Source organism: Cygnus atratus, chromosome 4, assembly GCF_013377495.2.
Source record: "Cygnus atratus isolate AKBS03 ecotype Queensland, Australia chromosome 4, CAtr_DNAZoo_HiC_assembly, whole genome shotgun sequence".
Classification (NCBI taxonomy): domain Eukaryota; kingdom Metazoa; phylum Chordata; class Aves; order Anseriformes; family Anatidae; genus Cygnus; species Cygnus atratus.
Window position 1 is genome coordinate 52,318,650 of NC_066365.1, and position 12,740 is coordinate 52,331,389.

Here is a 12,740-nt window from a genome sequence, read left to right on the forward strand (position 1 = left end):
GTAATAAAAAGATGCCAGAGTGGGTACCATTAAAATACCAATGAAGTGGAAACTAAATCATGAAAACAAGACTTTTGGAAGAAAACAGATGTCCAAAGAAGAAATAAATCAGGTTGAAAATAGCAAATGTCTTCTTCATTCCTGAATATGTGATAATTTTAATAGAGTAGTTTACCCTGTGACAAAGTGTTATATTGTCTGTTTTGATGTACAGTGTAAGTGGGGCCATTTTGCTTTGTGTATTTGCAGGTTACTAAGTATATATAGCAAATCTGTAGGCTGATTTGATAGCATTTACACTGGTGTCATTCATCATTAGACAGATGGCATGCATTCACAGTGACACGTCTTGTGATATTAATTTTTTTTCACTCTACAAAGTCTGTTTGCAACCACCTCTAACTTTATTACACTGGTAGCAATCAGAAGCATATTGCTGCAATCCATAACTGTTAATGCATAATTAGAACAGTTATCAGCACCCAGATACTCAAAAGACCTAGATTTCCCATCCATTGTTGGGAAGCGAGTAGCTTGGTTTGAAAATCTGAGCTTGTTCATTCTGTTACAAACAACTAGTATTTGTGAATAATAACATCAAAAGGGAAGCTTTAGAGATTACAGAAGTAGATGATTCGGATAATGAAGGATAAACATGTTGCTAGCTGAGACAGATTTAGTGCATTTCCCACTTGCTCAGAAAGGAATATTCCCATTTGCTAGCCTTGTAAAACATCTGCCTAGTTTTCTGCAGGTCAAGGATAATATTTTAACTTTAGTAAAACTCAGAAGGACACACAGAGAATATATCCAGATACCCATCAGAGAACTTGCGTCTGGTCATTGTTTGCCAGGCATAGCAGCTGCTAAACAAAAATACTACAGATTAGAGCAGGCTGAGCAGACTGTTGCTATTATAATGCCTAATTATTCATATGACAAGTGCTTTACAGTGTCATTTCTTTTTGTTTGTAGGTTTTATTTAACTTCTGTTAAACACTTGATAGACAGAATGACAGGGCTTCTGTGTCTATGTTTCTGTTTGCAATAGTGGGTTGGGTATGTTGATTCAATTTATATAATGAAGGATTTAAATGAATGAGGAAATCAACACATGCATCTAGGCTGTGCACACAAGTGCACAAGGAGGTAAGAGGATCTTTCTGTTATCGGATCGTTCTGCTACCCTTTTTGCCAGGGTAGCAGAAAGCCTTCATTTCCAAACTCTTTAGAGAGATATACTGTATGTTATATCTGGAAAGGTATTCAATAACTATCTTGAATTTGAAATTGACAGGCGTTTCAGCATAGTTCTTTCATTTCTGCTTTTTCCATGGTATATATCTGTAGGAGCCAGGCTTCTGGATTAAATGCAGAAACAGCGGTTCATGAAAAGTTTCTGTCTTTATGAGGTAGTTCAACTTCTGCTGAAAACATATTTTGTTTATTTATTCTGAACAAAGTAAAAGGTCAGTTCTTAAATATGCTAAATATCTGAGTTGTACAAGGTACAGACACGATTTTTTTCTTTAGGAGAGCTTGCAAATACTTCTAGCTTATCAGCTGCAGTAGTAAGAACACTGACTGGAAGCTTTGGCCCATGTCATATGTCTGATAACAGGCAGAATCATTTATTTTCTCTGTTACATAGCCAGTCTCAAAATTCATTGTTTGTAGCTCCATATTTATTTATTTTTTTTGGTCATTTAAGTGGTCATCATTGGATATGGAATGTGCTAGCTGTCTCTCCAGAAGCTTTAGCTTGTACTTAGACACCAAAGTCTTTCATGGTCACAAATTTTAGAGTCAAGAACAGGACTGAATTTATAAGCTGAGTTTCATTAAAATCTTTGGTATATTTTCTCTCTGAGTAGGACATGTCCTACTCAGTGTAGGATTAAGAACAGTGTGCACCTGTCTCCCAAGACACCTCCCAGATGATCATGACAAGCATTTCCCCATGAAGGAGGTTCCACTTACACCTACAGTGCTAGGTCTGAATGTCAGAATCTAACATAGAATAGGTTCAAGAGTCATTGTCTTCAAACTAAAAGGTTGTTATGCTGTGGAGTAACCATAAAAACATGGCAAAAAGTTCAGTTTTCTGTCTGAAAATTCCTTAGTGGCTCTGCTTGAGCACATCTCAGATTGGCTTTACTGTCATTAATACTGGAAATTACAGGTAAGGTGCAAAAGAAAACATTAGAGATTAGAGGACATTAAAGGTAGAGGGAAATATTTATATATTATATTTATTGCAAGTTCTACTTAGACTTTCAGATATGAAAACATTCTTTTTTGGTGTGATTTATAACATCTTTGAAATCTGGACTAAAATCTGATAGTTCCTCATCAAATATTACATTCCAAATTCTACCAAATTAGCTAATATTTGGAAGAAGAACCTTCTACAGGAAGTACTATTTCACTAGAAAAAAGATTCTCTCTTGTATCGATACTAAATTTATCATTTTATCAATGACTTCAAAGTCTAAGAAACATCCAGGACTGTAAAAGCATGTAATCTTCTTCTCTTGGGAAGAATAACTATGTTCACACACATACTTTTCCAGGCTAATTTTCAGGGATTGCAAAGAGTCCTTCTTCACTGAGGAAAAAAAAAAATCAACATCACAATTTCACAGCATCATTTCCATTCTCAGAGCTCCACATGAAACAGCAGAAATACCTGAACCCTGTCCTGAGCTACCTCATACATCTATTTCTCTTAGCTCCTATTGTAAAAATTAAATTTAATTTAATTTAATTTAATTTAATTTAAAAAAGATGTAAGAAATAAGAAAATCTGGCATTCAGTTACACCAGAATAAAATGGGAAGAACACTTTGGTGAAATTCAATGTAATTCTCTTCCTCACATGACTCATTATCATTTGTTAAGTATCCCAGGTGTGCTTCCAAGGATTTCAGTGCTCACAGACAGCATCTCTGGGTAATACCACCTAAATAAAATATAAAAAATCCTAGCACACTTCTGTCAGTCTTCTGACTCCTAAATGCATATATGCATATGTATAACAGATATGAAGTCCTTATAGCACTTTTCATAAAAAAAGGTTGTGTTATGACTACATATTGCTTTCAATATTTTGGACAAATTCCAGATAGATCATTGCATTCTGCATTGATAAATTTTCCCTGTGCTTCTAACTGGATATGGTGGTCTTCACCTCATGTTGCTATGTTCTTTTAAACAGCTGCTGAGTCCTACTGCTGAGCTGTCGACATTTCATTACCTTATTTAAACACCTTTCTTAAATGTAGCTTGTAGACGAGAAAGATCTACTTATATAGTTTTACTGGAATTATTCTGAGACACTTCTAAAAAAATGAAAAGGATTTACAAGCACTAAGAGTAGGCTTAATTTCTATTATTATTATTATTATTTTATTTTATTCTGAGATTATGACATTTTTTTTCAGGCTGGTTTATATCCATTCTGGAGTTTTTGATTAGCAATACTTGATTTTGGACTTCACCTTTGAGGGAGTCAATGCTAACAATGTGTAAGTGGCCTTTTTTTTGTCCAGATTTATCCTTCTGCAGAAAGATGTACAAGTTACTGTTCACAGACTGTATGGAAATTCTGTTGCTGAGCATGTAAATGTCTACCAAAATCCTATACCTGATTTGCAGCACAGATCTTGCAAGCCTCTCTCAGCCTTTCCACCATATAAAATTTTTAAGATGTATTTTTGAGCCAAAATATGACTAATAGTGATTTAGAATCTTTGTTTGCATCTCTGGCTTTCACAGGAGAAAATCAGATTGAGTGTTTTCCTCCTATCATTTTTTTTCCTTAGAAAACCACATCACTATTGTAATTGTAGATGTTAGATACTCCAGAGACAATAACATATAATAATGCAGCTTAGCTTTCACTTCACATGTGGGAATAGGAGTGATGAAAATAAGATAAAGGACTTTCATTTGGGTATATTATTACTAGCTAATGTTACCACTAGCATTCTTTCTGTGGATTTCTTTTATTCAAAACTTGATAAATCCGTACATGTTAGTTCTCCATGTCTCCAGATCATTGCTGAGGGTAAAAAAAAAAAAAAAAAAAAAAAAAAAAAAGAACTCCAAAAGCTTCTGAAGTTGTTTTGTTAGTTTTTCAACTGTGTACACTGCTGTTCACCCATGTAACAGTAGCCTGACATCTGTACAAGGAAGATGATCTGCATACACTGTGATTTCCCATCTGGCTTCTAGTTGATAAGAAAAGTAGCTCAATGCCTGAATTGTTGTGCTATTTATAATTTACAATATGGTCCCTATCAGTAGTGATGAAGGAAATATTTATGTATGTACAAATGTATTAAATCCTGGATGGAAAGAAAAGGGTAGCATTTCATATACCCTTCAGTATAACAGGAACACATCAGCTTTGTTTTGTGTGCCCCAGAGGAAATTTTAGTAGCTGTGAATTCCCAGAGTCAATTCTTTACGAGGCCTGGAGGCAGAAGGACCATCCACAAACACAGAAGAGATGAGACTTGTTTGATTTTTCCACCTGGTTAACCGATTAGTAAGTCTAGAGGTGAGCAGAGAAAGACTGCAGAGGGCAAAGGATTGAGGTATTGGTTTCCTTAATGGCTGAGCTAATTGCAAGAGGGATGAATCATTAAGTCATTTTGGCTCTGCAGATCTCAGCCATTGAACTGGGAACACCTCACTCAGTTTGATCCAGGCAAAACTCGTTGTATGAGGAGGGAAATAACATCTACAGATATTATCTGGAGTGACTGGTGATATCATGCTCATGCTGAGTGAAATTCCTGGCCTTATACTGAAAAAATTCGGAGCTTAGCCTGTGTAAATGAAGGAGAGGTAATGATCTGCACATCAGCATAGGCATGTTAGGGAACTGTGGGACCCAGTCTCTGTGAAAGGCTGGCACAGGGCACCCTCAGGCAAGTGTAAGAGGGGTAGGGGGCACCACCACCAGAGGAGGGAGGCCTTCCTCTTCTGTTTGCTAGCAGAAAAATTGGTACTTTTTGATGCATAGAGGAAGAAAAAGCTTGGGAGAACAGATGACTTCTTTTAGCACTGATAGCTTCAAAATCCTTTGCTAATAAGTGATTCAGCACATTGCTGTTATCATAAATCCAATTATTCATGAGTCTAATTTTCAGTCTCTTCCTTGGGCCATTCATTTGCTATTTAAAAAATAAAACTAAAAAAATATGTCAAACGTTGTCCAAAGGTATATGCACATAACAGAGTACTGAGGGGAAAAGAGGGGAGGAAGGAAGGAAGGAAGGAAGGAAGGAAGGAAGGAAGGAAGGAAGGAAGGAAGGAAGGATTCTTTACTTACCCTGAATCTCTTTAGAACCACGAAACACTGACTAGCCAGCTGAGCACCCAACACTCGGATATTTGAACACTTTAACATGCTGGTTTGTACATTATAACAAATCACACGTCTTCAGTCACATATTCTTTTGCGTGTTATTATTATTACATTGGTCTTATTGCATTCCCCAGGAAATCAAAGACACCAAAACACAAATAACCTCCATACACTGTTCTAATCTTGCTTTCATTTTAGCTTGGATTTTGAGCACTTAGACTGAGCTAATTCAATTTACAGGCCCATTAACCAGACTGCAAATGAAAGGGGAAGACAGTGTGTCTCCACAGGAATCCTCAATGTCAAAACAGTCTCTGAGTTTTAAAACCTCAGGAGCTCCTGATGCAGCACCAATATGCTTTCTTAAACCTGAAATCCAAAATAGGATCCAACAGGTAGAGAAAGTGGCAAGGAAACCAAAAGAAAATTTGTAATGCTTTTTTCTCCAGTAAATGATAAATTGCATGTGAATTTATCTACAGGTTTCTGAGTGAAATCTCTACAAATAACGACTGACTTGCCAACAGGATTTTATTCTTAATAACTTTTTTTTTTCTGATTTGCCTTAAAGTTGTTTAAAAATAAAAAGAAATATTTGTTTCTGTGTCTCTCTCTATCTCTACCTCTGTCTCTGTCAGAACTGAGGGACAGCAACATCATTCAGCACTGTTTTTCCAGCAGGCATGTATGTCTGTGCTGCAGATGGCTGTGTGCTGAGTCTCCCCATCAGAGTTGTTCCATGCACCCAGCCTCACAACATTATCAGTACCGTGTGGTACTGCCACCTTTTAATTACAAGACTCTTCCCATGAATGCAAGATTCCTTAATTTATAATTTTTTGGTTTTGTTTTTGTTTTGATCAGAATATCTTTTGTATTGTGTTTGGTTTGATTAGTTTTACTGTAGCTGTTCATTTACTATTTCTGCTCCCCAGAGGTCAGAAGACTGCTGAATTGCATCTGTTCCCAGAGGATGCATCCTTCAGCTGAACACTCGTACATAAACGACTATTATTTCCTCTGTGATGCATATTCATCAGAGGCAAATTCAAATGTGCACTCTCGCTTTATTACATTCTTACATTTGAAATACATTTCCACAAATGCAAGATTTCAAATCAAGACTTTGGCAAGGTTCAGTGGCAGTCTAAGTAAGTGACAGTCTAAATAAGCTCAGAGGATTTCTGATCTCCCTATCACCTCTCCATCACTGAAGTCAAGCCCAAGATATTGACTGAACTGTTGAATATTTCATTTAGAAATTTACCTATAGTCTCCTGTTAATAATACACATAGACACTATCTTTTTTTGAACACAAGTAGTGGCCTTTATGTCAGGCAACTAAATGCCTGCTGACTAAATGTCACCTCTCTGAATGCAAAAGCTATTTCATTGTCCAGAACTGTTCCTGGAACACTGAGCAGCATAACGATCCCTGATAAAATAGGCACCTGGGAGGGCTGATACCACAGTGAATTTTCATAGACATGCACTGTCACTAGACTCCCATTTTATTGTAATCTCCAAAGACTCGCATTTATTGGATTCAAGGTCTCCCTTCTGCCATTCTGCTGTCATTTCTGTTCCAAGGCAGATAATTTGAAGTTTTTCTGCATCTTACATTTTCTGGGGTATATTCTCTTCTTCTCTGCAGCAGGCTTTGTTTATTTTCAGAGAACAAAAATGCAGGTGAGAGCCAAATCAGCTGGGCAAGTGAGCATTCCTTTCAAATAAATGAAGCATTTTGGTGGTTTAAACTATAGCATAGATATCAGATTATTTTAACATGTCCCAGAGTCACCTGGATGAAACTTAATCACTGACAATATTCCCTAAACATTTAAAAATCATGAGTCATGTCCCCTAAAATCTTCAGAGTGGGTAACTATTGTACTATCTGAACACATGCATATTTCTTGTCCTTTCTGATCTTGATCTTGTTCTCACACTCCTACTTTCAAACCTTGCCCCACAACAACATGGAGACCAACCTCATTTTTCACAGAAGATGAGATTTTCATGCAATCCTTGTATTTCAAGTGTTGTGCATTTGCCCAGGACCATGTCCAGTCATGTTTCAAATATCTCCACATTTTTTGCTTAAGAACACCAGTTATTGTGACGCTTACATAAAACCTGCAAGGAATGCTAAATCTGTCTCAGGGCTTAGTGCTTCGAGGTGCATGCAGCACTTGGCATCCCTCTTGAACATCCTCAGCCACAGTACAGCTAGTTGTGTATGATAATGACTAAATCTTTTACCAGCTTATGCACACATCAAAAGTTACGCGAAGAGACCCAAAAATCTGGCATCTTCTAATCCATCAGCCCTTTGCTTAGAAGGATTTCTACTGGAAGTACTTACAGGGTCCTTAACAAATAAGCTTCTCACTAATCTTTAGTAGAATAACTTCACAAGGTTTCTGAGGTGCAAAAGTGTTTTCCATCAGTCATCCACATTGCTTAACCCTTGTAAAGCTACCAGAGTCTGCTAAGAACTATGTCCTTGCCCCTCACTGTGGGAGGATTTGGGATTTGGATTGACCTCAGGGGTGAACTTCTTTACAGTTGCTGGTCACAGCAGCATCCATAGTCTGCAGGGCCTTAATTGTCCTACCTAGCATTTTAGTGACAGCAATTTGATATTTCACTATGGACCTTTCTCAGAGGGATTCCCTTGCTGCCTGCTACAACGGTAGTTGGTATTTGTGAAGGTGGATCTAAATACAATATGGATGTCCACAGCCATGGCAGAAACTCTGATCTTCAGCAAAACAACTATATATGTTGTGTCATGCCCCAGACCTTGTACAATATTGAGGTGCCTGACTCCTGCTGACAGAAGTAAGTCTCATTGATAGGTGTTTGAGTACTTCAAAGCCAGCAAGTCCAGGGTCTTGACCTGAAATGGCCCACAGTTAACCCTCAGATCACCTTCCCAATCTTTCCCGATGAAAGAAATTGAACTCTAGACCTTCTGTCAAATTTTATTTTTGTTGTTTCAGTCCTACTCTCCTTTAAAAATGTCAGCAGCCCACAGTAAGCCACCAGGTTAAAACACACAGAGAAAAGAAGTTCAAGTGGTAGAAGGTGCCCTTTTCTTCTCCCTCCCTCAGACACCTTGCCACTGAAGGGGAGTACAGACTGCAGCAGGGAAATGAGTTACCATTCACATGGACAAATAGGATGAAGTTCATGTCAGGAATGTTAAGAGGTATTTTTAAAGTATATATATTAACATGAAAATATTATTTATTTTTTTTTTACCAACATTCATCTGTCAAATTTGTAGAAAAAAAAAAACACTCCAAAACTACCTTACCATGTTTTTACTAGCTCTGTATTATTTCATTATTAGAATGATTATTATTAGATTCATTATTATTATAAGATGTTACTATTATTATAAGATTCATTATTTTTCTGAGACATAAGATGTCCGTTTTCATATAAACCAACCCCATAATTATAGAGAATACTTTAGACAAACATAGTTGGAAAAATTAGAAATAGTTATTATCTCTGATTCCATGTTTCTTACTTCAGTCATCATGTAATATGGCTCATACCACAATGAACCTTTTCAGACCTATAAAAGGTAGTATATAGGGAGTAAATACAGCTTACAAGAAAGCCATGAATGTGCTTATGAACATACATATCTACTGTAAAATTACTGTTTTATACTGATAAATACTAGATTGTAATAAACATGAGGTTTAGATCCAAGTTTTCATTGTCCATGACTACAGTTGCAGCACTTGAACACTGGAATGAAGTGCCTGGATGCATCTTATTTTCCTTTTTGGAAGGAAAAGATGATGCTTTCCTCCATGCACAATTGTAACCCCTTTTTTTTTTTTTTTCATACAAGTCCACTAATCAGCATAAGAGATTTGAGAGCTGTTAGATTTCCTTGGTGCAGATTAGTTGGATTTAGTATCATCACCTGGGGTCAGAACAGCCTCACCTAATTTTAGAATTATTGAAGCTTTCAGAGACATTTGACAATGTTGGCAATCTTTTTAGAAAATGCAATATACACATAAAACATATTGATATTATAACTTCTTTGGCATTTTATCAAATACATGACAAAATATTTCCATGTATGTTTGTTTTTTTGCTTAGTACCATATTTGCTGTCCTTGCCCCTCTCCAAAGGAGAGAAGTATTTTAAGCTGGGGGAAGTTTGAACACCACTGACTAGAAAATAAAACAGAGAAAATTAACTACATATGAAAGTAAAGAAAATTATTATGTAAATCATTTCATTAGTAGCAAACATTTAGTAATGACTAGTTTTCTAAAAGCCTTTAAATGCAATCCAACATTTATGTCAAATCAGTAGTGCGGGCACAAACAATGGCATACTGAGCAAAGCTTCCATTGTTCCAGCTTTGATTTTTATCCATTGTTCTGAGCGATTGTTCAGTCTGCTTCCCCACATCTCACTCTCCCTACTTTGCTTGCATCCTTCTCCTTCTCTGCTCTTTCCTTGGTGGAGTTTACACTAGAATGTTGTTTTGGTTTTATTTTTGCTTTTGTTGTTTCCTTTTAAAAAAAAAAAAAAGTAAAATAACATTTAAATTTCTAGCTTGTAAACATTCAGTAATAGTTATCTGTGTTCAGTAAAGTCCTGGTTATTAACTATTAAAAAAAAAAACACTTAATTCCTCTAGATGGGAAAGGTGGATTTCAGCCAAGTCATTTCCTAACATATTTGAAACAGCAGATTGCATAGTTTGAGCGATCAACAGATTGTGTAATGCAAATACGTGATTTCATACCTCTTTGACTCCCATAATGAAATAATTTTATTATACCAGAATTATATCTATTATTCTCAAACTGTCTGCACTGCTGAATGTGTTATCTTGGTAAGCATACATATTCCTAAAGTGAACTAGCTGATGTTTTAACAGTGTTTTCTTTTGCAATTTGTTGACCAGAGAAAGAAATTTGCCCTCAGTGTTTCCAATAAGCTAGTACTTTCAGGGGAGAAGTATAATATTTCATTGGATCTGGGCTTTTTAGTTATTTCCTTTGCTGGAATCAAGAATTAACCAAAATTTATGCAGGAATAAGAAATTAAAGAATCTTTTCAAATGGAGTTTGTACTGAAGCAATGACTGCAATTCATATTGTTTAAATATTTTAAAAGATAAATTAGTTTAATCAATCTGACAATGCATACAGGTATTTTTGTACCTAAGCCCAACATTGTAAAATAAAAGATGGTGTTTGTCTTTACTGATTTGTTGAACATCATTATTTCATGGTCTAATCCACCCCCTCTAACCTGCAGGCCTGAAACATCATTGCTGTAAAGCAAAAGTGATTAAGCTTTTGCTGATTAAGCAATACATTTTAAATAAAATAATTACCTAATCAATAATACAAGTAACCTAATAAACATACTGCTACTACTGATTTAGTTATAGCATTTTGCATAATTATTGCATACCATTTTAAAGCTGTTAGTCATCAATCTCTAGCTCTATAGATTTCTATAAATAGCACACACCTACCGTTGAATTGCAGCTTTATCACCTTTTCCTCTCCTGACCACCTAGCACTGGGCTGCAAGTCCATCAGTTGTTACCACACTTTTCAGGCAAAAGCCTGATGGTAAATTCAGCACATTGTCTAAGAGAGCTTGCTCCAGCATCCCACTGGGTGGATCGGCATCCCAGTTCACCAGTCAATTCCATTAATGTCTGTAGACATCTACACTACTAGTATCAGAAGATTTACCCCCTCTTTTGTTTCTTACCTGGTTTTATGCCTTAATTCCAAGTTATTCTATTTCCAGACCCTTCTTTCCGCCATTCTTGCACCACCTTTTCTCTGTCCAAACGTGTCCCTCTGGGCCAGAGGTGGACCAGGTCCTTTGCTTGAAGGCACATCTGGCTCCTCGTCAGCTTGGAGGAGCAGTGAACCTATTTTGTAGCTGTAAGCCATTAGGCGGGGCAGGAGCCTTCCTCTTGGTGCCTGAAGTCACCAGCTTCCATCCTTCCCTTCTCCAGAGGATGCACTTTCTTAGCACTGGAGGTGGACACTGCCTGCTTCTCTGCTTCCATTGGAGTCACAGGCTCTTCAAGCCACTGAATCAGAGAAGATCTTGTCTATCTCCCTTTAAAGGTTGCACATGGTGCTTAGGGACATGGTTTAGTGGGTGACATTGGTGGTAAGGGGATGGTTGGACCAGATGATCTTGGAGGTCTTTTCCAACCTTAATGATTCTATCATTCATCTTGCCTGATACTGTACAGCCTGTTCACTTCCTTCTGTAATTCCTTCATTTAGCAGTTATAGGTCCTCCAAGACTGTGTACCTCCTGCAGGACAGGGAATGATCTCTCCTGACATCAGATAGAGGTCCCAGGCACCCCTTGCATCCTGGGACTTGGATGGCTGCATCTGTCATCTGAAGCTTTATCTGTGTTGAAGCCTCCATCCTAGCAGAGAGAGGTGGTCCAACAGTCCAACACCTGCTGGGAAAACTGCTCTGTAGTGCAGCACCACCACCATATCTGAGACTGTTATAGCGATTTGAAGTCTACCAAGGTTTCCTTCTTCACACCCTTCTGTGCAAGCTACTGGCTCTGGGAGGCTGTACTCTGGGCATAGCTCTTACGTAGACCTCTCCCAAGCATTGGCTAAAAGGGTGCATGACCCTGCCTAATCAGCAGGCAGCTGTAACAAAGACTTGCAGCACTCTGGGTCAAGAGCAGCTGATCATCACTGTTAGAAGCTACTAAAGCTTCCTCATGCCCAAACCCTTGTGGGTCCCTCTACCTCACTGTTGTCTAGCAGCAGCTGACACCCTCAAGTTTCTTTTCTAGGTGTTCCCTGATGACCTCAGACTTAGTCTCTAGAAGGTTTTCAGGCTCCTAAAACAATGTGTAGAGTCTGCTGAGCAAGCTGTTGTATCTATTAGATGTCTCTGCTAGCTACGCTGGTAAAAGTTCCCATAAGAGGAATTTGTGAAACACCAAACAGAAGGTTAAAAGCCTAGAGACACACCAGTTTGGACCTATGAGAGAAGCAAACCCCATGGAGATGTGCAGAGATGAAATATGGATTAGATAAAACCAAGTATCTAGAAAAACCTGTGCAAGCTGTGTATAGACAAGCTCTGTATTTGACAGGAAAACATTTGCTCTTTTGGTTTCCACAGCTGTTTTCCTAGACCTACCATGCTGAAAATCTTAATTTAAACTGTGAACTGGGGCTATACTAAATAAAAAGGCTTTTTCTTAGGGTAGGGTGTTGGCAATCCTATGACGCTGGTAGCAGAAATGGGGCATAAAAGGCTTTGCCCAAAGCCTGATCTACTTGTGTTATTGACCCGATGCTG